The sequence below is a fragment of the Podarcis erhardii genome, assembly GCF_964252035.2.
Source record: "Podarcis erhardii genome assembly, chromosome: 11".
In the NCBI taxonomy this organism is placed as follows: Eukaryota; Metazoa; Chordata; class Lepidosauria; order Squamata; family Lacertidae; genus Podarcis; species Podarcis erhardii.
Window position 1 is genome coordinate 22,590,492 of NC_138501.1, and position 24,914 is coordinate 22,615,405.

The following is a 24,914-nucleotide window of genomic DNA, read 5'->3' on the forward strand; positions in this document are numbered from 1 at the left end:
AATTTCTACAAGATCTCCTGTCAGTCATGTACCACAACAAAGGATTTTTCTTATGTCGAGACTTCCTTTGTTATGCAAAGATTTGAGCCATAGAGTATTTCGGGAATTATATCTGGAGATACCAGCATGTCTTCTTTAAGAAAACATGCACAGGTATGCCCAGTTCTTTTGGAAAAGGTATCTTCTGCAGCTGATTTTTAACATGCAGGAGCATGATTTCAAATCAAAGTCATATTCAGAGCATAAAAAAACCAAACACTATTTTATGAACCATTCCTCTGGTGCCGAAACTGCTCTGTGTTATGATTGCTCATCTATAAATGCATGCAAACAGTAACTAAAGTTTACCACCCAGTCTGGCTGCAAACAGCATACCTATCATATACAGTAGATGCTCTGCAGTTTAACCTCTTGGTGACTGCTCAGATACTGTGCTTAAGGATACCAACCATCTGGCAAGCAGTTTGAGAGAGGCTGGAAAAGGAATACATACACACCCAAGACAGAATTAGATAAAGGCTGAATATATGAACAGGAACACAACCTGGAGGCTGGGTTATCTGAAATGCAGTTCATTAGTGGTAAAGATGCAACACTTTTTGGAACAGATATAGGATATGGTGTGGCAAGCTTGGAAAAGATGGTCAAAAGTATGGAGCATCTTCTGTTAAGACTAAGAGAATGATTGATGCGTTCATTATGGGTATATGAGAGAGAGATCTTTATAGACTTTGGACCGGCAAGACAAGTAAGTCTTCATTAAAAATGTGTAACATATGGAAACACACAAAAGCTGACAGAACTGGTCTTCTGGTTCATAATACCTCCTCTGCCTCTCATACTTATGAAAAGTCAGATACTGAATGAACAGTTGAGAAGTGGGATGAACTTGTCCATCTGTTCCCAGACTTAATTCCCAGTTTAGGAAAAGGCCTCAGATTCATCATTAAAGAGATGGAATAAGTAGTTCCATCTACTAACAGATTTTTTAAAATGGTCTTTGTATAGTTCCTCTCCCTGCCACCACTGTTCAGCTAGCTCACACAATTACTTGATCAATAATGATTCCTAAAATTTGCAACCATGCCAGGACTTCATGTATCAGTTCAGATTTGATAAAGTTAAACTAAAATACAAAATCAGCAAGTTAGTTCCTTGTTAGGTAAAGGTACAGGGACCCCTGACCATTAGGTCCAGTTGTGGTGGAATCTGGGGTTGCGGCGCTCATATCGCTTTATTGGCTTCTGGCGAACCAGAGCAGCGCACGGAAATGCCGTTTACCTTCCCGCCAGAGCGGTACCTATTTATCTACTTGCACTTTGACGTGCTTTCAAACTGCTAGGTTGACAGGAGCAGGGACCTAGCAACAGGAGCTCACCCCATCGCGGGGATTCGAACTGACCTTCTGATTGGCAAGTCCTAGGCTCTGTGGTTTAACCCACAGTGCCACCCGCATCAGTTCTGTGTTAGAAACACTAAAATTAGCCAGTGGTCATGGAGGATTCCTCTTCCTTGAGTAGAAAAACTGTCCACTATTGCATGACCAACATTTTACATTGATACAAATACTGCTGTCATTTTACGTAAGCAACGGATTTATCAAAGCTTTTGAAACTTTATATATTATACATTAACCAGAAGGAACAACAGATGCAAACACATATGTTATTTATTAAACAAATTATTTTTCATGACCAGCAAAGGGTACGTTTTCTATCATCTTACAAGATGTTAGACAATAGAATCTTATATAGAGAGATGACCATCTGGGCTGTGAGTCCTGGAAAACCTGCTCTCTGCCTTGCAGGCTTTTCCCACCACCTGAGGGTGCAGGTCCCTGCCTGACTCCAGTTACAAAAGCTGAGGCTGCTGAACAAATGCTTGGGCATTTGCTGCTGTTGTTATTTTTTGTATCTTTATTTTTGATCTTTAGTTTTATATTTGTTGTGTACTTTTTGATGTTTTATTTATTATGACTACTTTTGTTACGTTGTAATTATGTATTTTTTCCATGTTGAAAAATGCCTTGAGCATGGTTTGAACTATAGAAAGGTGCCATACAAATAAAATTGTGTAGTAGTCAGAGACTCTAAGTACCTATTTAGTTCCAACTCTATAGCTGCTGCAGCTGCATTCCATAACTTCAGCCACAAGTCAGTAGCACGGCTGTTTAATTGGATCAATTATGCTCTCTATAAATTGACTACAATAGTTACTAAAATAAGCAGCTCTCTCTATATATATTACCGATAATTAGCTACTTTTTCTTTCTCCAAAAAGAATTTTAAGTGGAAAGATTACATCAAACTAACGCAGGGAATGATTTTTTAAAAGAATCTATCCATTTCAATAGCAATCATAAGTCACCCAAACTTGTGTTTAGAACATATATCTCAACAACTCTTCGTGGAGAAGTGTAAAATCAGAAGATGCTACAATAGTCATTGTCATTGTTTTATTATTTTGAACCTTAAGGGATATGCAAGAACAGGCTTATTGACAACTGGTTGGTTAGATTTTGAATGTTAAACCTTCAACAGAATAAAGCAACATTTGGGAGAAAGGAAATTGGTGTTTTTTGGAATGTGTGTATTTCATTACTGTTGCTTCTCATATACGTATATACTTTGCACTGATAGGAAAACTAGCTGTCATCTGCATGCTCATGTTAGTTTTGAGTTGACCCTTTGGTACTGATAAAAGCTACAGATCAAAGTGTGTCTTCTCTTCCTTTAACTTCTTGATGTCAAACTCTGTTTGATAATGAAAAACGGCTATGATTTCCTCCAAACTATAAAACATTAAAGCAACTAAACCACACAGAGAAGTGATCTTTAATACTATACCAATGGTCAAAATTATACAAACAGAAAACACCCCATTGACTACCCCAGTCAGAATTACTAAGACTATTGCCATTTGGTGACCAATGTCTTTCAAAGATTGCGCTGCAGGTTTTGATACGGATCCAAATGACTGGGATGCACATTATGACAGCTTCTCACAAGCTACTGCAAAGAGGTGTCCTCTTACTTGCCTTGGGCAAAAGCAGCTTTGGAGACAACAGATCGAAAATGAACTGTTCCATTGCAGTGGACTGATGCAACTGAAGAAGTGGCTGGGCAATTTGCTTGCAAACACCAATCTAGGTGAGAGATGAGAGAACTTGCACTTGGAAGTGATGTCCAGTCATAGGTCACCAGCAAAAAGTGCTTGCTCCTTTCTTTTAGAGGGGAATGTGGAGGGGAATGGGTGGTTGATTACAGTGTTTCATAAAGCTAACATGCAAATCATCCCCAGTTGCACATAAACATGGGCATGGATTCTTCCAACATTATGAATTTCAGACCAGAAGTGGCCATAAATGGTATCCTGCAAATGAATATTCTAAGTCCTCAAAAGTAACAAGCTGTTCTTATTAAGTCCTCAAATATAAATAAAGCAGCTTCATTCTTAAAGAACAGTACCTTCCAAGGAGCACATAGATAATGCTTTGACGCAAGAACAAAGAATAAAAGTTCTAGCTTTACGTATGAGCTAATCTAAAAACTAAATGCTAATCACATGCTATTAGAAGACAGGTTGGCAAGCAGTGACAGTATTGTTATCGCATTAATAGTCCCAAATGCATAAACCAGAATAAAGAAAGAGTTGTGTGCTCAAGCATGTGTATGCGCACACTTTCCCCCAGCCCAGCTTGTTTTATGATTCTCTGATATAAATTAACAATACGCATTACCATAGATAGGAATTAATGAGTTTTCAGTATTGTGCAATTAACTTTAATTGGGAAAATTATATATTCCTGTTTTGGTAGCCAACTGGAAAGATGAATACGCATGCTTTTCATAAGTAAGAGCAAATACATTGGTTTGGTACAGAGATATGAATTAACTTATGACTCACTCTTTTAAAAATTGCATATAATTAATTAGCATGCTACACAAAACAGAGTATACAAGACTTTATTTTTCTACCCTCTATGCAGCCAAATAGGTATTCCTAAGAACACTAAGAGCTACAACCACTAGACCAAGAAAGCCAACAAGTATAAAACACTTGTGACAAAAAGTACTTGCTGAACGAGCTATTGGCCAAAGGTTTAGGAAGCTGTTGTATCATATGCAAGTCCCTTAAAACATGTATTTATTCCATCTATTTTCCTATAGTGCCTTCAAGACTATATAGGCTTCTCAAGGCAGCTTACATTAACATAGACCTGTGTAAAATGTTACCAGTCTTACAGCATTGTCTTTATCCCAAGCTTTAAAAGGCGGGCAAAGTTACCATTTATTTTACAACTTACAAACTCTTTAAGACATGTAATTCACAAGCTTTATTTCAGCCTTTCAAAATGCATGCAGACAGTTTCGCCCCTCAACACTACCAGCCTAGAACAACAACATGGTTCTCTAGAAGCCTCCAATACCCAAAATTCATGAAAGTCCTCCCCCCAAAAATCATATACTTAGGTCCAAACAGCATTATACTAAGGTAGAATTTACTTATCCAAATCTGCAATTTCAAGCAGGTATCTTGCCTAGCTCTAACCTGGGACCAGACAAGGAGTCCTCAGAGGATGAAACAGTTACTGCAGAGGTCAAGGACTTTGAGGAGCAAGCAGGGAACCCATGCTGAGGATCCCCTTCAAGAGCCCTCTAGGGAGAGGTCTGGTGAAGAACCCTTGGAGCTGTCAGAGGAGCAGGTAGAGCCACCCTGTCCCCAAGGTCAATGCTAAAGAGCAACAACATAGCATGCATTGATGGATCCAGAGTAGTTGCACAGCTCATGAGTAAGAGATCACCTGATGAGTAAGGAATCTGAAACATTTTCACTACCAGCAGCTGGGTCAAGGGATGGTCTAGAAGGCCAGAGTATAAGGTATCCTTCTTGAACTTTCAGTTGGTGGAAACCATACCAGTTTCTGGTTCCTGGTGCTAGGGCCTCCTCCTCCTTGCTGTGCAGTATCTAAACAGAACTTCCTAGGTCACATTGACTAACCTCTGTTGCCTGACCTTGTCTATGGCTCACATTTTGGACCTAGAATGTTTATCTGTGCTTTATTTTTGTTTATTTGGACTGTGTTGCACCTGTAAACCTGCCGCAGCTGGAGAGTATTTTTATAAGAGGGTTATATATCTGAAGACTGAGAACTTAGCTCTAGAGGGCACCTACTAGAGTTTGATAATAGCAAGATTGCAGGGGACAGTGCTGCTCAAGTGTCTGTTCAAGCAGCACAAGTAATATACTGTGAGGAAGTCACACCTCTTTAATGAGGTACCAACTTGCTCGTAACACAATCCAGAAATAGAACTGTAACTGAATTATCACCGAAGATGAGGTGCAGACTGTACCACGTGTTCCTTAAATGTCCCGGGATAAATTCTAGGGCAGAACCTCTAAGGACATCTGAACATATTCTCAACTCTTGTTGCGATGCTATTTATATTTCTGTTTCTTTTAAAATGGAAACTGCAAATCAGGTTATTCAAGTATAGGTGCAGAACTGGCCAAAACTAACAAAATGAATTTCAACAGGGACAGGCAGGAAGAACCAGCTGCACAAATATAAGATGGAGGGCAGCTGGCTTGTCAGTCGTAGGTGTGAAAAGGATCTAGGGGCCTTAGTAGACTACAAGCTTAACATGAGTGTGATAGTGTGATGCAGCAGCAACAACAAAAAAGCTAACGCTATTCTAAGTTGCATCAACAGAAGTACAGTGTTCAAATCAGGGAAGTCCCAGTCTATTTGGCTTTGGTCAGACCACACCTGGAGTACTACGTCCAGTTCTGGGCACCACAATCTAAGAAGAATATTGACATGCTAGAATGTGTGCAAAGGAAGGAGACCAAGATGATAAAGGTCTAGAAACCAAGCCTTATGAGGAGCAGTTGAGGAAATGTGGTATGCTTAGCCTAGTACAGAGGGGACTGAGAGAAGATATGAAAGTCAACTTCAAATATCTTAAGAGCTGTCACATGGAGAATGGAGCAAGCTTTTTTTCTCCTGCTCCGAAGGCTAGGACTTAAACCAATGAATTCAAGTTACAAGAAAGGAGATTCCGACTAAACATCAGGAAGCCCTTTCTGACAGTAAGAACTGTTTGGCAGTGGAACAGACTCCCATAAGAGGTGGTGGACTCTCCTTTCTTGGAAGTTTTTAAACAGAGGTTGGATGGCCATCTGTCATGTATGATCTAGTTGAGATTCCTGCATTGCAGGGGTTTGGACCAGATGAGCCTCAGAGTCCCTTCCAACTCTAAATTCTACCATTTGATGATTTTATGATTCTAAGAACAAATGCACAGATATATCCACTTCAGTTTTACTAAAATAAGTAAACTGCTGCAGAGGCAACAGTACCAACTAGTCTCAGATGTTTTCTAAGCAGCTAAGGATATTTGAAAAAAGAAGCAACATTGCTGCATAGCACTGGTATCAACCCAGAAGTGTTTTCTGACATTTGGAGTGAATTTTCTTGGAGTGAATTTCAGAAACAGCAGGAAGAAGGCTTCAGGCAAAACCTTATCTCAACTTTTCTCTATTAATACCCACAAAGTCAGTATAATCTGCATATGCTGTATCTGGCAGGCATTCTATGCCCTGTTGCACATAGTTAAAAGTAAGCCAAAGTGCCAATTCTCAATTTTACTCAGTAGGAATGCAAGCATAATGTCTGTGCCCTGTCTTTCTTTCCATCTCCAGCCGTTTCCAGGACTGAGCTTTGAAGTTGCTCTAACAGATTTGGCACCTCCAGTATGGAAGTAAGCATTCAAAACAGCATTCTCCCATACATGCCCATTGTTATTAAGAATAGAAAACAAGCGAAATTATTCAGACTTTAGGACTGGGAAGAAATTACTCTATTTACATGAAAGGTCTCTTTAAACATTCATCAAATGCAAACTATGAATGTTAAGATCACGACCCTACTTTTAATTACAGCCATGAGGTAAGAGTTACATTCCTCCTGAAGCCCACTAACTGTCAGCAAGTCCCAAATGGCTGCTCAAATGCAATTTTCAGGCACTTCTTCACATTAAGCCAGAGGTGAAGAATCTCTAAGCCAGCACACTTCTGTGCTGAACCATGATTTCTGGGTTAGCCGAGTCCGTAACCTGAAGCGTATGTAACCTGAAGGGTATGTAACCTGAGGCACCACTGTATATTGATTCAAATTTGTCAGGAACTTCTTGAGCCCAATAAAGGTTTGTAGGGACTGGATCTGACCCACACTGTGTTAGCTACTACTTCTCTACAGGTACAGATAAAAAGATAAAAAGTACACACCCTTTTGGCCAAACCACACCCAACAGCCCTTCAACCGATGCTATGCATGATGTCAGGTGTGAGGCTGATAAAGACATGGCCAGGCCAAAAGGGGTTTTGCAAGCACCCTCAAAGCCCCTTGCACAGTACTTTGCAAGCCCTGACAATCAGCTGCTCATCACGGTTTGTAAAATGGGATGCCATTGCCTACACAGTTTGACTTCCAAGCACGTAGACAAAACTGGGTAATCCAACATCATTGTCATGTTACGCGAGTTACAGGTGGGCAGTCCTGAGGGGAAAGAGGATCCATGTATGTAGAAGATAAAGATCAGGTCTGCTGGCCAGGTCCAGTTCGCCTTCCTGACACTAGACCTCCATATGCACCCCACATCATGTTCCTTGCTGGCCCCAATCTACAACGTCCTCCAGTACTGTTGCCAGGTTGGAATATAACCACAGGGGCAGATTTTAGTAATATGGCACCCTGAGTGAGGATATTTGGCACGCACACACACCGCCTATATATTTCTTATTTTCATAATAATTCATTTTATTTTTATTTTTACTTTGCAAGGCATGAGGAAATGTTGCAGAAATCTCTGGCTTTTGTGGGGGTGGGATGCAGCCCATTGTACACATCACTCATCACTTGGTCCCTAGAAGGTTGCTCACTAGGAAATGCAGCATTTGGTCCAAAAAATGGACCCCCAGCCTACATTAATAAAAACAGTAACCTCAAGAATTGCATCAACAACAGCAAAACATCAGCCATATATGGGTGACGATAACTCATCACAATTAAACAAATGCCTGGGGGAAAGTGTATGGTTTTAATCTGTTGTAACCCTGCTTGATTTTTTAATGCACAATATATTACAACAAACTATGTTAACATGAGAAATGTGGTTATTGCAACTAAGAATACACCGCCCTTCAATTCAATAATGCCTGAGGCATTTTGAAATAAATATATAACACACTAGAAATGAGTGGACTCTTTATAAAGTTTGTGAAAATAAAAAGGTCCCTTTCCACTAAAATGTATTAGGAAATATACACAAATCTCATTCTTATACATGAAAATGAGCAAATTTAAAGATACAGTGGTACCTCGGGTTAAGTACTTAAGAATGGACCTCCGGAACGAATTAACTTGAAACTGTTCTTAACCTGAAGCACCACTTTAGCTAATGGGGCCTCCTGCTGCTGCCGCGCCGCCAGAGCACGATTTCTGTTCTCATCCTGAAGCAAAGTTCTTAACCTGAAGCATGATTTCTGGGTTAGCCGAGTCCGTAACCTGAAGCGTATGTAACCTGAAGGGTATGTAACCTGAGGCACCACTGTATATTGATTCAAATTTGTCAGGAACTTCTTGAGCCCAATAAAGGTTTGTAGGGACTGGATCTGACCCACACTGTGTTAGCTACTACTTCTCTACAGGTACAGATAAAAAGATAGAAGATACAATGGGGGGAAATTCTGTCACTACTCTTGAGTTATTTGAATAAAGGGTGGAACAAAATATATAACGTACGTATCTGATCAAACAGTACTGGAACAGCCACCTGCCCAGCAATTGTCTAGGTTGGAGAATCTCAATTATCCACAAACAGGTTTAACAGCTGAAATGCTTTATTATGCTACTGTCATTATTATTTCGTTGTTGTTGTTCTTCCCTAAAGTACAGACCATTTTGTCTGCTCCCTCTACCAAAGGAAACTAGCATTTTTCACAATAGAATTTCAAAATTTATTCCACCCCCGTGTTAACAGAAAATGGCATATGACTAGATGGTCAGGTTTTTTTATGCAACTGCTTGGAAGACCCTGCCCCTATTGTTAGAAACTCATGATATAGAAGCTAGGTGCCAAATGGCTCCTTCAACCAGAGTTAAAGTTGCCAAAACAAAATGCCTAGTTGCCATTTTGGGGCCAGGCAGCTCAAAAGTCGTATTTTTCAATACGACTTTTTGGTTCCTGAAATTCATTCTGATTGTGCAGATAAAATACAACAGATCAAGTTCTACAGGCTGTGTTTCTAGTGTCCAAAATCAGGCAAGATCCAAGGATCCCCAGGCATGCACCCCTAGATGGTGGAGATGCCAGGTGTCATCCTGGCACCCAGGCATCTTCACTTAGTTACAAGTGGCTGATAACCAGGTACAAAATGCCCCTGGCGCCTGGCAAATTTCAAACGTTACCCCAAACAGTGATGACTTAAGCAGCCTGCTAAAGGGATCTGACCTTTCCAAAAGTTTCTTAACTGGAATGGAAAACAAAAAGCTCCTCACTCTAGACCAGGGTTTCTCACCTGTGACCCTGCAGTTATTGCTGGACTTCCAAATCCCAACCAACCCAGCCAGCACAGCTGATGGTGAGGGATGCCAAGGGCTGAAGTCCAACAACATCTGTGGAACCACAGGTTGGGCATTCGTGTTCTATACTTAGCAACTTCCAGAATTTAATACAAATTCAGACAGTCATTTTCTTCCTCAGAGCAACATGCAGAGATCAGTGGGAAGCAGGCCACATGCAGGTGGTTTAACCAGAATTGACAGTGAGAATGGCCATACACATGCACCACCATGTAAAACCATGTTCCCTCCAGCCTTCCCAATAGCGATTCTGATGGGAGTACAGAGTGCAGCAACAGTCTATATATGCATCACTGTGTACAAGGATCATGAAACAGGTTATTAGTATTTGTTTGGGAAACACAAACTGTAGAGAAAATTTAGAAGGATAGCCAGAGTTGAAAAACAGTTGAGAAACAGCAAAATACTTATCCTACAAGGCCAACAAGTATGTGCTTAGTCATTATGATCACATCCCAATATTAGCAGAAGAGATATATAATCTCAATAGACAAATACTGCAGTTAAAGCAAAATTCTGAAGATTAGTGTCTGCACCTGAATATAGCACAATACCCACATGAATTTTATTGCTTGTAAACACTGGTCCCAGTAACACACAAGTAATTTTTCCTTGTCAAGAACCAGCCTTCCATTTTGAAGCTGACTTGAGATATAATATCTAACAAATACTAAGCATTCATAGTTAAGAAAAAAGAAATGTACAATTACAGATTTACTTGGTCATAAGGCAATATGGTCCACCATTGAAGCATCCAGACAAATATCAAGACAGGTTCAAGAGATGTGGGAGATCCCCTACTTGATTTTTTTTATTTGCTGGATATCACGAAATATTCAACTGACAGGGTTATACCTTGGTAGGAGTAAACCTTAAGCCACAGGCCTGTACTGTGCACCCCTGCCTTGAAGGACCACATCTCCCAATATGAACTGACCCGGACCCTGCACTCATTATTTGCCTCTTCCACAAGAGGTTCAAAGCATGGCAACACAAGAATTGGCCTTTTCCATGTAGGCTCTCAATTTGTGAAATGGTCTCCCCAGGAATGCTTGTCTGATGCGTTACATAGCTTTAGGTGCCAGGCAAAACCATTCCTCTTCTCCCAGGCCTTTGTTTAATTAGCCAACCTATGGACTTTTAAACTGGGAGTTGGGGGAGATTGTTTTGTTTATCATGTTATGTATTTTTATACTGTAAACCGCCCTGTCAGGGATGGCTGGAGTCGTAGTCCAGCAACATCCAGAGGGTTATAAATTTCTTCAAGGAAAAGCAGTACAAATAAAGTTGTTGTGTAAACTGGCAAGAGAACACAATAGCTGCTTTTACAAATAGTCCTGCAAAGTTTTAAACATGTATTGGAAAACAAACTATGCACAGAAACTGCTTCCAGCAAGAAATGCCATCTATCTTATACTAAAGAGTTTATAGTAAAAAAAGTTTTATTATAAGTAGTTAATAATAATAATAATAATAATAATAATAATAATATCCATATATTGTTTCAATAGTTGGTTTGCTTTACTTTTATTCCATCTTTTGTTGTATTAACATGTTGTATTAACATGCTGTTCAATAGGCTGCTCACTGCTTTGGAGGCCTAGGAGGCCTAAAAAAGCAATATATAAATATATCATATCATTAAACCTAACAACAGCAAGGATATTCTTGCCATAAAGTTGTGATTTCATGCAAAGCTATGATTAGCCTAACATGGTAATAGCCGCAAGAAAGAGATAAAACTAGAAATCGTCAACTGAGGAGGGGCGACTAACGGGTTCAGGGATTTGCTTCCACATGACAACAGACTGGTACACAAGCAACAAAGGTTTGATAAAAAGGTAGGGTGAGCTGAAGATTTAAAAATCTAATCTAAAATTTGGCAAAGGATAAAGAAGTCTGATGCACTTTAGAACAAAGCTAGTAAGATTTTTGTGAAATCCATATCTGGTGCTGCTTTCCATAGTCTCAGCACCAGAATTGCAGAGTCAAGTGAGATTTTGATACAGAACCACATACGGCACATATTCTGTATTAAACACTAATACTTGCAACTTTGGAGGTTTTTTAAAAAGTCAAACTTCAAACTCTCAAAGGATTCAGATGTTCAATATACTAGATTTTTAAAACATGAGACCAGTCTAGTTTTGTTACCACTTGACCTCCTAGTATGTCAATATAACATGTGAGGGGAGTTCCTTTGTAGAACATAGCTTCACACACATTCATCCCATGCATATTTTAAGGTACTGGATGCATGTTGAGCAACTCCGTTAGCCATATAAAATGGAACTTGACAAGAGCTCCAGGGGTTGAAAGATAACTGCCTCTCCACCTGTCTGGAGCATGTAATATTTAAGTCACAGCATTTCTTCTTGTAAGTACTTTCCCCGTCCTCAAACTGACATCAGATTGGCAGAAATAATCAGATGCTGCAAGGCTGACAGCTGACTGAAGTTGTACACCCTTGCACATCAGAAGCAAGAACACTACCCCAGGGCAAGCAAAGACTAGCAACAATGCCAGGCCAGCAACAGATTTACACAGCTGGATACCTACACAGATCACTCCACTCTCTAATTATTGCCTTACCTTTTGTTTTAGAGACAGTAAAATATTCAGTAAACTGAAGAAAACCAAATCATACTTATTGTGCATAAAGCACTTAGCAGTCACATTTGTTCCATAGGATGAGAAACAGCGAAATATGGTAAAACACTCTTTATGAGACCTAAAAGCCTAGCAATCAGCAACTGACAGCCTTGGGCCAAAACTACTCCCAAATGCTAATACAGTGGTACCTCAGGTTATGAACTTAATTCATTCTGGAGGTCTGTTCTTAACCCAAAACTGTTCTTAACCTGAGGTGTGCTTTCGTTAACGGGGCCTCCCACGGCTGCCGCACCATCGCCACGCGATTTCCATTCTCATCCTGGGGCAAAGTTCTCAACCCAAGGTACTATTTCTGGGTTAACAGAGTTTGTAACCCCAAGCGCTTGTAACCCGAGGTACCACTGTACTGAGGAAGAAGGGGAATGGAGGAAGCAGCTGTTATAACAGAGCTTTCTGGCAGGATCTTAAGAGGAAAGGCTGGTGCCTCCTTAAAGTCTCCTTCCAGCAAAACTAGCTGATGACTAAGGAATGAGTTGTTTGAAATATTGCTGCCTTTCTAGTTACATACTGTTCTGAGCAGACCTAATTGTTCACATAACAGAGCAGGTTAAATTAGGGTGTTACAATAATTCAGTCAGGGATGCATAACAATACAAGCACCTGTTCATTGTTAAAGGATGAGCTCAACTGAGGCGGGTACAGTAGGGCCTCCTTGACTGGCCCTGCACCGGCTTGCAATTCAACCCTCCTCAATCTATTAAGGCATCTTCATTTCCTCATGGACTCAAAGTTAGGGGGAAAGAGGATGAGCAGGCAGAAAAGGCCTCCCTAAAGTCTGGAAGAAGCTGGCAGATGTTATGGCTGCAAATGTGCTTCAGTTCCTGCAATGGACCCATCTGGATTGTATCCCAACCCACAAGCCTTAGGAAGAAGAAGAAAATTATACTCTTCATGTCACTTGGCTGTTTCAATCCCCCCCCCCCCCCCCCGCTGCTATATTCCTCTGCTCCCCAATATGAGCCTATTTTGACTAAAAGGCTTAAGAGAGGGAGGGGATAGCAGGAAAGGAAGCTGCACTCTCTCCCTATCCTAGTTAGTCTCTCTTTGCATCCCGGATGGTGGTGGAGTAAATTGGTAAAGCTCACAAAACCATGAGGATTTTCTGAACATGCCTAGCCACCAAAAACTTCCCTCAATGTTTTCTGAATACTCTTAGGCTATACTCACCAAATCCCAACGGGATTGTGAGACAATCACAGTAGTGCTTGGCCATCCTGAGATTAAATTACTTTACAATAATTAAACCAGGCATGTGGAACTTGCAGCCCTCCATATGCTATTAAAACTCCAATCCCATCTGTGCCAAACAGGTATGAATGCAGCTGTAGTCCAACATCTGGAAGGCCACAGGTTCCAAATACCTGAAATAAACCTTTCAAAAATGAGTAACTACCGTATTTTTTGCACCATAACACTCACTTTAAGATAAGAAGCTAGGATTCCAGTTTAGAATGCCAAGCCCAAAACAAAAAACACCCAAGTATTAGAAAAACTGTAGCAGACAATAGTAAAACTACAGTGGTGCCTCGCAAGACGAAAAGAATCCGTTCCGCGATTCTCTTCGTCTAGCGGTTTTTTCGTCTTGCGAAGCAAGCCCATTGACAGCTTAGCGGATTAGCGCTATTAGCGGTCTAGCGGCTTTTAGTGATCAGCTGAGAGGCGGCTTATCAGCGGAACAGCTGATAAGCGGCTTAGCGGCTTAGGAAAGAGGGGTGGAAGCGAAAAAAAACCGCGGGAACTCACAAGATTTTTTCGTCTTGCGAAGCAAGCCCATAGGGAAATTCGTTTTGCGAAGCGCCTCCAAAACGGAAAACCCTTTCGTCTAGCGGGTTTTCCGTCTTGCGAGGCGTTCGTCTTGCGGGGCACCACTGTAACTGAATTTGATGCAATTTTATGCCAACCACCACCAATGGACACAAAATCTTTGTCAAAGAAAGAGTATTCATAGAGAATAAGTTACATATCAAGGGGTCCAAAATGGTTGTCTGTGCTTCTAATAAAATCAAGAAGGGCAATCGGTGGGTTCCTACCCCCACATCCCAGGAAACCCCTTATGAGAAACAGGTAGGGAGTGCTCAGATGCAATAACCAAGAACGCCCTCCCATCCACCTTCCTATTAGCACGGATGTAGAAAAAGATCTGTATGCTCTAGTTAGTTTGGTTGCTCTGAAGCACAGTGCACTAGGCACCTCTTCTCCAAGCAGCCAAATAATTGCCCAGTCAGTCTTTCCCACAGGAAAGCATTGCGGGGCATTTGCTAGTCCAAGCTATGGCATGACATACTGGATAATGAACTCTCAGTTTTCATCCCAATCTTGGAGCTGAGAGAAGACAGGGACTGATGTCCAAACATTGGGAGGATGAGGCTCCCCCTCCAACCTCTACAGCTTCCAACTTGGAAAGAAGACCGGTTACTTGTAATGCTCACACAAGGGTGGTAAGATACTCTCCGTGACTTTAATATACAGATAATTAAACCTTTATAAAACATATGGCATTACTCAGAATAGGAGAACTCTGAAATACTTCAAATGTACTGTTTCCAAAGAAAGGAAAGGAAGAGAAGTTGAGCTATGGCAATTCTTGGTGGACAGCACCCACCGGAGTTCAGGAAAGCATTGTAAATTCAAAAGTAGATCTGCCAGAATCAGCTAATGAGTCAGATAACATTTCTTCTCAGTGAAAGGCTGCAGGCTTTCCAAGCAGTCTATTACTCCCTCTGCCTTGCAGCTTACTAACTGTACTTCTCCTGCTCATGCCAGAGCAACGGTTCAGAGGAGAAGGCAAACAGGCACATAAAACACACAAGACCCAGATTATGTAGGCAAATGGCCCACCAAATACAGTTGCTATCTGAAAGATGCATCATGGTCTGCCAAACAGATTCATAGTTAATGGAGGAGCAGCATTATATGGACAGTAATTTCATGTTAAAATGTTATAGATTGCAAATGAGAATAGATAGATTTGTTGTTATACTCTCCCTGAGGAAGAGTTTATTTTTGCAAAAGGTGTGTACAGATTTAAGAATAACATGTTGCCATTTTCGGCAATCCTGGATTATTATTTCCTGTTGTATGCTAGCGCTGTTGCCTCTTTTTTGCTCTACATGAACTGAGCGAAATAATGTCCCAGCATGAACGAACAAACAATAAAGAGCTCCCATGACAACTTGGATTTGGAAATGTTTCAAGAAAGGCAGAAAATGCCCAGTCCACAGCAAAGCTGTGCTGAGCACCTTATTCAAGCCTTCTGAATACCTTTCTCCCCAAACACTTATTTAGGATCCAAAAACCACAAAAGCCTATTGCTTTTAGTGCAGCCAGCTGGCCAATTCCAATATTCCACATTTAAGACTTATAATTCCCAGGTACCTTACTCTCTACCAGTCCACTGTCCCAACTGATAGGCTCATAGGTTCACACCTGACTCATAATAAATTCTGAAATATCATCAGCTTTCCTGTGAATCTCCTTCCATTCCCCTCAGTACTAAGTCAATGCTGGCAAACTGGACATCAAAGCAGCCCAATCAGTGGTAAGGCAATCACATTCATAACCATTCTGATAATAGCTTCATACAAAGCAGCTACCCATATGGAATATGGTTCAGGTTTTGTGGGAAGTTTTGACATTTTGGAAGTAATGTAAGTTTTACCACTACAAGAACTTTCATCTGTCTATATTCTATAGTGATGTACTCTATAGTGCTTTGGAAAGTGTAAGAGAATAGGTTCCTGCCCAATGAGTTTACAGTGTATAATTCAATACAGGAGAAAACACAGGTAAAGAGGAAAATGGAAGTATGAGTGAACAGAGGAGAATACATGTTTATTCCAGTTCCAGATACTATCCAATTCTACTACAGTTTCCCACTAATTAGCCAGATTTATTTTATGGTACCTATTTAATCTTACTCAAAGATTTATAATCTCTGAGATTAAAAATAAATAAATCTGTGGGTCATATAAAACCAGAACAAATCACCCTAATCTTAAGTGCTCCAAGAGGTCAACACTAAACACTAATATATATGCTTAATATTGATGAGCACTACTTATCAAAGAGGAACCATATATTCACCATTCTTCCTGAAACCATAACTTATATTGAGAAGTAGTGCAGTGAAATTTGTGAAGTTGTATTCTAAAACATTCCATAGAACTTTGATAAAAATAAGTAAAATCTTGCCCTATTATCAGTAACTGTTAGCAAGCCTGTGACTTCTCTACTCTTCTGCAACCTGTTAAAATTGGGGGGGGGGGCAGAGAGAGAGAGAGAGAGAGAGAGAGAGAGAGAGAGAGAGAGAGAAGAGACTAGCTCCTTGTGTGAGAAAGAAGCTAATTTTGAAGGTAGTATAAATTCCTGTTATTCTCCAATTCTAAAATACTTTTAAGTTCAATTAGCCTAGGAGTAGGTAATGTTCAGTCCAGGAGATTAATATGAGTCAATATTGCTTAGGCCTCAATCCTAAACCTTCAGTATGAGTAAGCCTCTTTGACTTCAATGGGACTAACTTTTGGGTAGATTTGTGCTGTGAGTCTCTTAAACACAAAAGCTTGGCTTGATCAAACATTTTAAAATTAGAAACTAATTGTTCAGTGCTAGCATGGTTTCAGTTGCTCTTCATTTCCAATTTTTCAACCCTGATGTGGTTAGTAGCACACCGATCAAAAATGGAAAAAGAGTCTGCATGTTTGCAGAATTAAGACCACAGTTATTTGTATACACATGAAGGCAATAGATTTAAAGCGATTTTGTATATTTGCCTTGAGAACAAGCTCTCTCTCTCCCTCCCACACACCTACCCCTCAGCAGCTTACACTTGTCAAGGTTTCAATGAACATTAATTGCAAAAGTAGTCCCCAGCGTGGCCTGAAACCAAACACACTGCAGTTCTGATAAATTGAAAGTGGCATATTAAGAAGCATTTTATCATAGATCACTGAGTCTGACACTACTGGGGTCAGCATCCAAATTCAATTGTACCCCCAACCAAGGTGGGTCTGCAGCACCCACTCTCATTTATTTTGTTTAGAGTTCAGCTGTACTTAAGAGACAGAGAAAGAAAGATTAAGAAAAGTGAGGTGACAAAAACAGAGTAACAAGTAGGTGAGGGCGATGAAGAGAAAAAGGAGGGATGTACTTAGCAAAAATAAAGCAAAGTGGTACCATGTTAGAAGCTGGAGTAAAATCATGTTCTGGCTCTGGAAAGATTTAACCCTCAAGTTACCACACCCTATTGTATTTAAGCCTAAATACATGTAACTGAAATAACTGCATATTATTCCTGTCAGCACCCCTGCTTCCACTCCCCTGCTTCTGCTGTTGTGACTTTTAGACTGCAAGCTCCTTGGGGCAGAAAGCAGTTTTCTTGTATACTGTAAAGCAGGAGCGGTTGACCCATGCCCTCCCCAATGTTGCTGAACTACAATGACTGTAGCCAGCATGGCCAATGGTCAGAAATAATGCAAGCTGTAACAACTGGAGGACCATAGGCAATCTGCCCCTGCCATAAAGCACCATGCACAACAATAGTGCACTTCAATAAATAATAGGAGTGATAGTTTATGAAGACTACTGAGGTAGATGATGAAAATCACATGCATTACTTCCCCACAAGTTGATAATATTTGTGCAATTTAGTTAAGATAGCTGTTATGGTGCATTTGTAGATTGAAGGCTCTCTTCGTATAGCATTCTTTGCAAAAACTAACAAGCATGCCCTGTGTATAATGAAATACACTCCAAAGCGTCCAGCAGCCTTTTAGTCTTTTGAGCAGCAGCAGCGGTTTTAGGATTAATCGGAGGCGGCATGGGAAACTTTGAAAAGAAAAGCACAGCCTTTCACTTCCCGGCTTCCTTACCAAATTGTGGGCGAAAGGAGAGAAACACTCATACTGTGAGCAATAACGCTGGTCCTCCTGTCTCTTCAGTGGGTCGGAAATAACGGATTAAATCTTAATGCGTGAAGTCAGAAACTTCAAAAAAATAAAGAAAACATAGAAGATCGCGTAGGGGAAGGATAGAGAAAAGGGACAGCTGAGTGTATGCAAGCGATAAACCCCTACGAAGAAGAAGAAAAAGAGGGGGGTTGTTGTCTACTGAACAGATCTTTAACTCCCTCGCCAGCCTCTACCAAAAAAAAAGATTATTATTTCCCAAGGGAAACCGCTTTTCTTTGCCCGATGATGCAGCAGACGCTCTCTCCTCCTGGTCCAGACACAATATCTTTAAAAGCATCTCCCGAAACAACCATAACCACCAGACAGGACAGGACAGGAGGAAATGGAGCAGCAACGTGGGCAAAACAAATAAACCCGCCTTGAATCTCCGAGGAAGCTGCCAGCTCTTTGGCGGCCTCCGAGCGGGTCGCCCCTCTTTTCGCCCAGACCCGATCCTGACGTGCCCACTGGCGGCGGCAGCGCCCAAGCTGGGCTCCAGCCAGCCACCTCCGGACGGGCACCGTCCAAGGAAGGCACCGCGGGGCGGGAAAGCGGCGGGGAGAGGAAGGGGGAAAAGTTGCTCAACAGCAAAACAAGAAGAAGCTGCAGCTACAGCAGCAGCAGCAGCAGCAACGGCCGAGATCCCTCCCTCTCTGCCGGGGAAAAGCAGGCGAGGAAAAGCACACGCAGCAGCGCGCACGCCGCCGCCGCGGCCGAAAGTGGAGGGAAGGCGGGCAGAGGCAGGTGCCCAGCTGGGACCCCCCCACACCCGGCGGGAGTCCAGGAGGGAAGAGGGGAAACGAAGTCGGAGGAGTTGCTGGCGAGCGGACAGCGCGGGGCGACCCCTCGCTGAGGAGAAATGTGCCCCGACGGGGGCGGCGGGAGCGTCCGCCCGTCCGCCCTGGCCAGGCGACGGAAACAACTTGCCGCCTTCCTCCTCCTCCTCCTCCCCTCAGCGACTCCGACGGCGAGGGAGGTCGAAGCCCCCTTTCCCCCCCCGTGCCCTTTTCCCCCACTCCACCCCGGCTACTCACCCGCACTCCGAAGGCCGCTCGCCTCAAGTGTTGTCCGGCGACCACGGCTGAGGCTCTTTTCCCCCCCCTCACCGACTCGCCCAAGCGGCCGCGGCTGCCTCGCTGACGCCGAGAGGAGCTAAGAGGAGCCTCGGCCCGCCCCCGTCCCTCCCTCGGAGCCCGCCAGGCCCGCCCTCGCGCCCTCCCACAGCCCGCGCGCGGAGCTCCGCCTCGCGAAGGAAAAAAAAACACCACCCCAAAACGTGAGGCGGCCCAGCCGCCGCGAGCGGAGGAAGCTTTTGTTTTGCTCAGGCGCGCCAGGCTTGGAAGCCTGACAGGAAAAAAGCCCCCGTGGGCGGCAGAAAGGCGGCGAGCTCCGAGGAGGCCTTTCCCCCCCTCCTTTTATTTTATTTTTTTTGCGGTGGAGGGAGATAAGTGCACACAGTAGGGCAAAGGCTGCGGCGTCGGCGTGCGCTGAGTGTCCCTGCTCTTCCCAAGGATAAGGACAAGGAGGGGGAAGAAGACCGGCCTTTGTTATTATTAAGAAGGAACTGCTCCGTATAGCCTAGGGCCTCTTTTCAAAGGTGACGACAAATCCGACACACACGCCCCATGACAAAAATGCACACACACACACACCCCCCCCACACACGCACAATGACAGAATTCCCTACATAGAAAGTGAGGGTGTATAGCATGGTGGCCTCGTGTAAAACTGTGTGGCAGGGCCAAACCGTGGCCTATCGCACTGTGTAACCAACTGGTGTGCTTGACTGGGGTTGTGCTAATATTGCTGCTTCCTTTTTACCAGGTAGATTCTTCCCTTGCAGGAATGTTGCCAAGTTTCAGGTGGTCCTTGGCCCTTTGCCACATCGCCAGATGTAATGTCGGCATTGGTAAACCTGGCCCAAAGTGCAAATGGAGGAGAGCTTGGTTGGTTAGAGAGCGGCGCCAACGCCAAGGTTGCAGGTTCGATCCTCGTGAGGAACAGCTGCCCGTTCCTGTGTTGCAGGCGTGTTATGATGCTCAGGCTCGCTTCCAACTCTATGGTTCTATGAAAATCCCTCTTCTGAAGCTAGTATTTTCTTGTGGGAGTGCCCCTCTGCATGCTGGACCTCTCTTAAGAGGTGTTTGCACTCCTATGTAGTTGGCCCCAAATATTATTATCAGAGAAGACAGAAGTGCCTGGCGTGCCTGGCATGGGGTCATGAAGAGTCAGACACGACTAAACAATTAAACAACAACAACAACAAATTATTATCAGATGTGTAAAGGTGAGCTGAGCCTCCGCAGCCTCATCATTTCGTAAATATCTCTGTAGTAGCCAATGCCAGTGATAATGACCTGGTTTTTCTTAAGGCATCTCAAAACTGCTGTGCATTCTCTCAGTCAACATTCTCTCAGTCTTACCAGAAGATGCTGCTTATATTCATAGAATCATATTACTGTAGAGCTGGAAGGAGCCATGAGTTCAACCTCCTGCAATGCAGGAATCTTTCGCCCAAGCCCAGGACCCTGTCTACCAACTGAGCTGTCCTAGGTCTTGGTTACTCTACATCAGGCATCCCCAAACTCAGCCCTCCAGCTGTTTTGGGACTACAACTCCCATCATCCCTAGCTAACAGGACCAGTGGTTAGGGATGATGGGAACTGTAGTCCCAAAACATCTGGAGGGCCAAGTTTGGGGATGCCTGCTCTTCCCAAACCAGCAGTGCGCTCCCACTGCTGGTTTGGGAAGTGATGTACACAAGTTCGCCGCCGTTCATATATATACAGTGTCTGTGCTGTTTCTTATGAAATACTGTGTTTTGATGTGTTTGTTTACCCCCAAGCTAGCTTTCATCCAAACTAAAGAAAAGAATGGCCTTGCTGCATTTTAAGCCAGTAATGTGTACATGTTTTTACTTCTAAGTTTTGGCTGGCTTGCCAACTGCAGTATTATATACATCTTGAAAAGTGAGGCGGGGTGTGTGGGGCTATAAAATAAAGAAGAAATAAATAAGCAATACCTAGAGATATCTAGCAAGGTTTAGGCCCTCTGGGTCTACACTATAAAAACCAGTGATATGTGTGTGTGCAAACAGTGTTTGCGTAAGCAAAGTTAATTACTTTTTTGGGAATTGCTCTGGAATTAATATTTAATTGCTGTACTGGAGCAGATGTACCTGCAAGTGGACAGAAAGGGAGTTTGTACACTCTTGTATATTGTTTCATCTCCTTTTGTGAAAATAAATGAAGAATAACTGGTTAAAAGAATTCAACCCATAGGTGTCACAGATAATGCCAGTAGTGCTCAGTATTGCAAGGAAAACGACAAAAGTGAATCTATTGGATTAAAGAGGGGCTGCGAGAAGAAAATTGATTTTTGGGTTTCTCTCTTGGGTGTTCATGCAAAGGAACTTGAGGATTGGGGAAAGGGTGCAGTTTTGTCTTTTGAATGAAATTTCAAAGGTATTGTCATTTTGTGTTGTAGGCAATACATTGAAAAGATTAGTACTTCAGGGTAATCATTTCTCCTCTTGTTTTATGAATGTAATATCCTTTTGGGATATTATGGTGATGGCTGAGTTATTGTGGGTAGTATACTTGGAAGTTGAAGGCTAAACATTTTAGGGGGCTCAGGGCATTCTCCACTGGGACAACCTTGAAATAAACATATCCCAGTTTGGTGTATTTGTCTCCAGGCAAGATTTTTTTGTTGTTGAACCATGCAACTGCAGAGAGCCTCCAGGAAGGGGGATGAACTCCACCAGAGGCTAGGCGAGAACATTGCTCTCAGTGGAAAAGCTCCTTGGCAGGCAACAACATCAATCACTGGCAGAAGATTTGTTGTGACAACATGAAGGGAAGAGGAGCTCGGGATGCTCTAGATGTTAGCTCTGTTGTTGTGTCCTTGGAATAAAATTAACGGTGTGGTTTTTTAAAATCTCTTTCAAGTTTTTAAATTTTAACAAGGCGAAACAACAGCTTTTCTTCTTATTGACAAGCTACTTGCTAAGGAATACTACCCTGCCACTCAGTGAAGAGATTATTGTAGCTGTGACATGCTACTCAAGTGCAGAGAAACTGGATTCAAAATCTCATCTAACAAGAGGATTTTTTAAAAAATGGATTTAAAATTAATAACCTCTAGATTGCCATCTTGCACGTTGGTAAGCACTCACTGAGAAATGTCATAGGAACAATTGCTCACTGACGTTAAACCCAATGTAATGAAGCAGGGATCCTGAAAACATTCTGTCAGTCCCAGTTCTTTTGACATTTGCACAGGTGCAGTTTCAGAAGAAATAAGCCTGTAGCCTCTTTCTCTGATAATACATGCGAACGCAGTTAGAATCCCAGTGGTTAATCTCTCTCAGAGGGAGATTTAGAAGCCCCATGTGCTAAGTCTAGGAGGCAACTAGGAATACTCAAACGTGAAAATAGGCAGCACCTAACTGCACTTCCACCCAGTTGCCTGCAGGTGAAGAAAAGAAGCATACAGTACTAGCTAGTTTATGGTAAGCTCTAAGGATCTAGCAGGGGTTTCTAACATGAATCACAGTATCCAATCCTGAGGTATTATCTGCAGTTTTATTTGTGAAAGTGACTTGCCCACATGTTGGCATCTATCTGTCTTGAGAAACAATGGAGTGCACCTCAAGGTGTGGGTGTGTGAAGTCAAACTGCTGTAGAATCACAGCACCTGCTGTGGCTGCAGAGACCGGTAATTCATAACTGCTGCCTCCTGCGTTTTTGCTGTGTTAGCAGCACCAAAGTGACCTCTCCGGGGTGCAAGGCTGGGCAGTGTGTATGGAGGTCCTGGGCTGCCCAGACAACAAGAGCCGAGCCCCTTCTCGGCCTTTCTGATGTGGTCCAAAGGACAACAAAGCAATACATTTGGCACCAGCTTGGCTGCAGGAGTTGCTGAAAGAAGACATGCAAGATGCCATCCAACCATCTTAGGGACTCCACTTTGGATTTTTGTTTTTTTTTTTTTTTAAATATTTTTATTAATTTTACAGAATAAAAAAGAACAAAGAATAAAATACAAAAGTTTCATAAATCATATTTCTTTTACAGAATCTTTTGGACTTCCCCACATCTTCCCGAATCTGCATTATTTATAATACCAATTTCAGCATTTTGTTATCTTATTTCATCACTTATTGTATCTTTCATTTTGTCATGTTACCCATTTCAATATATTTATAACCCAATGTTCATAATACAAAGTCTTCAGCTATTTATTATCTTATTTCATTACTTATTGTATCTTTCAGTTCATTATTGTATCTTTCGATTTCATGTTACCAAAGTCAAAGTTATTGTGACCATGATCTTATATATTGTGATTAAAACGTAATGCAATAAAGATTTTTCTTAATTTCACCTCTCTTTTCTTGTGCCTTAATTTTGATTTCACCTAATTACCATTGCTGGGGCTAATATTTCCTAAAAAGTGCATTTTCTTAACATTCATACAGCTTATAATATTTTTGTAAATAGTCCTTAAATTTTTTCCAGTCCTCTTCCATTTTTTCTTCTCCCAAGTCTCGGATTCTGCCAGTCATTTCCGCCAGTTCCATATAGTCCATCAACTGCGTCTGCCATTCCTCCAGTGTGGGTAAATCTTGTGTCTTCCAACACTTTGCAATAAGAATTCTTGCTGCTGTTGTAGCATACATAAAAAAAGTTCTATCCTTCTTTAACACATTCTGGTCTACAATGCCCAGAAGGAAGGCCTCCGGTTTCTTAGGCAAGGTATATCTAAATACCTTTTTTAACTCATTATAGATCATTTCCCAAAAGGCCTTCACTTTCGGACATGTCCACCAGAGATGAAAGAACGTCCCTTCCGCCTCTTTACACTTCCAGCATTTATTATCAGACAGGTGATATATCTTAGCAAGCTTGACTGGGGTCATGTACCACCGGTATATCATTTTCATAATATTTTCTTTCAGGGCACTACATGCCGTGAATTTCAATCCGGTGGTCCATAACCTTCCACTTTGGATTTTTGAAGGTTTGCTCCTTAGCCTTTTCTCCTCCTGAAGATGTCCTGCAAGGCAGTGGGTTACTTGGCCGCATAACATACATAAAAAAACATAAGAAGAGGCTTCTGGGTCAGGCTAATGGCCCATCTAGCCCAATGTTGCATTCTCACAGTGGCCAACCAGACACCTGTGGGGAACCTAAAAGCAGGACCAAGCACAAGAGCACTCCCCGAACCTGTGGTTTCCAGCAACTGGTATTCAGAAGCATTACTGCCTATAACCATGAAAGCACAGCATAACCATCATGGCTAGTAGCCATTGATACCCTCCATGATACCCTCCATGAATTTGTGTAATCCTTTTTTAAGCCATCCAAGTTGATGATCATCACTGCCTCCTGAAGGCCAAGGTCCATGCAAGCTGCATGAAGGAGTATTTGCTTTTGTCTGTCCTAAATCTTTAAACATTCAGCTGCATTACATGTCTCCAAATTCTAGTTCTAATGGGATAAGGGGTTGCTTGTGCGTAAGCTCCCAAAACGCTCCAAGTTGAGCCGTTAGTTAAAACTCTCCCTAGCCGGACAGCCCTCAGTTTGTGGCTGTCTTAATCACTGGCAGAATCCGTCAGTGGGCGTTTCCTGAACTTCTTCCAACATAAG

The 24,914-nt window shown here is 42.1% G+C and overlaps 1 protein-coding gene and 1 long non-coding RNA gene across 8 annotated transcripts in view; one reads left to right on the forward strand and one right to left on the reverse strand.

The window, feature by feature from the left end:
• PAM (peptidylglycine alpha-amidating monooxygenase) overlaps window positions 1-19,443 on the reverse strand; it is a 125,442-nt gene extending 105,999 nt beyond the window's left edge. For 3 of the 6 annotated variants that reach the window (XM_081880384.1, XM_081880386.1, XM_081880382.1), the window contains exon 1: window positions 19,299-19,442. The gene's annotated coding sequence lies outside the window, so the exon portion shown is untranslated. Of the gene's footprint in view, window positions 1-19,298 lie in introns of all 6 variants that reach the window. The other 3 variants (XM_081880388.1, XM_081880387.1, XM_081880385.1) reach the window with 2 other exon arrangements.
• Window positions 19,444-19,532: 89 nt separating this feature from the next.
• The window catches only part of LOC309352269, a 35,280-nt gene continuing 29,898 nt past the window's right edge, over window positions 19,533-24,914 (forward strand). For both annotated transcript variants that reach the window (XR_014161215.1, XR_014161216.1), the window contains exon 1: window positions 19,533-19,861. This is a non-coding gene — a long non-coding RNA (uncharacterized lncRNA). The remainder of the gene's footprint in view (window positions 19,862-24,914) is intronic.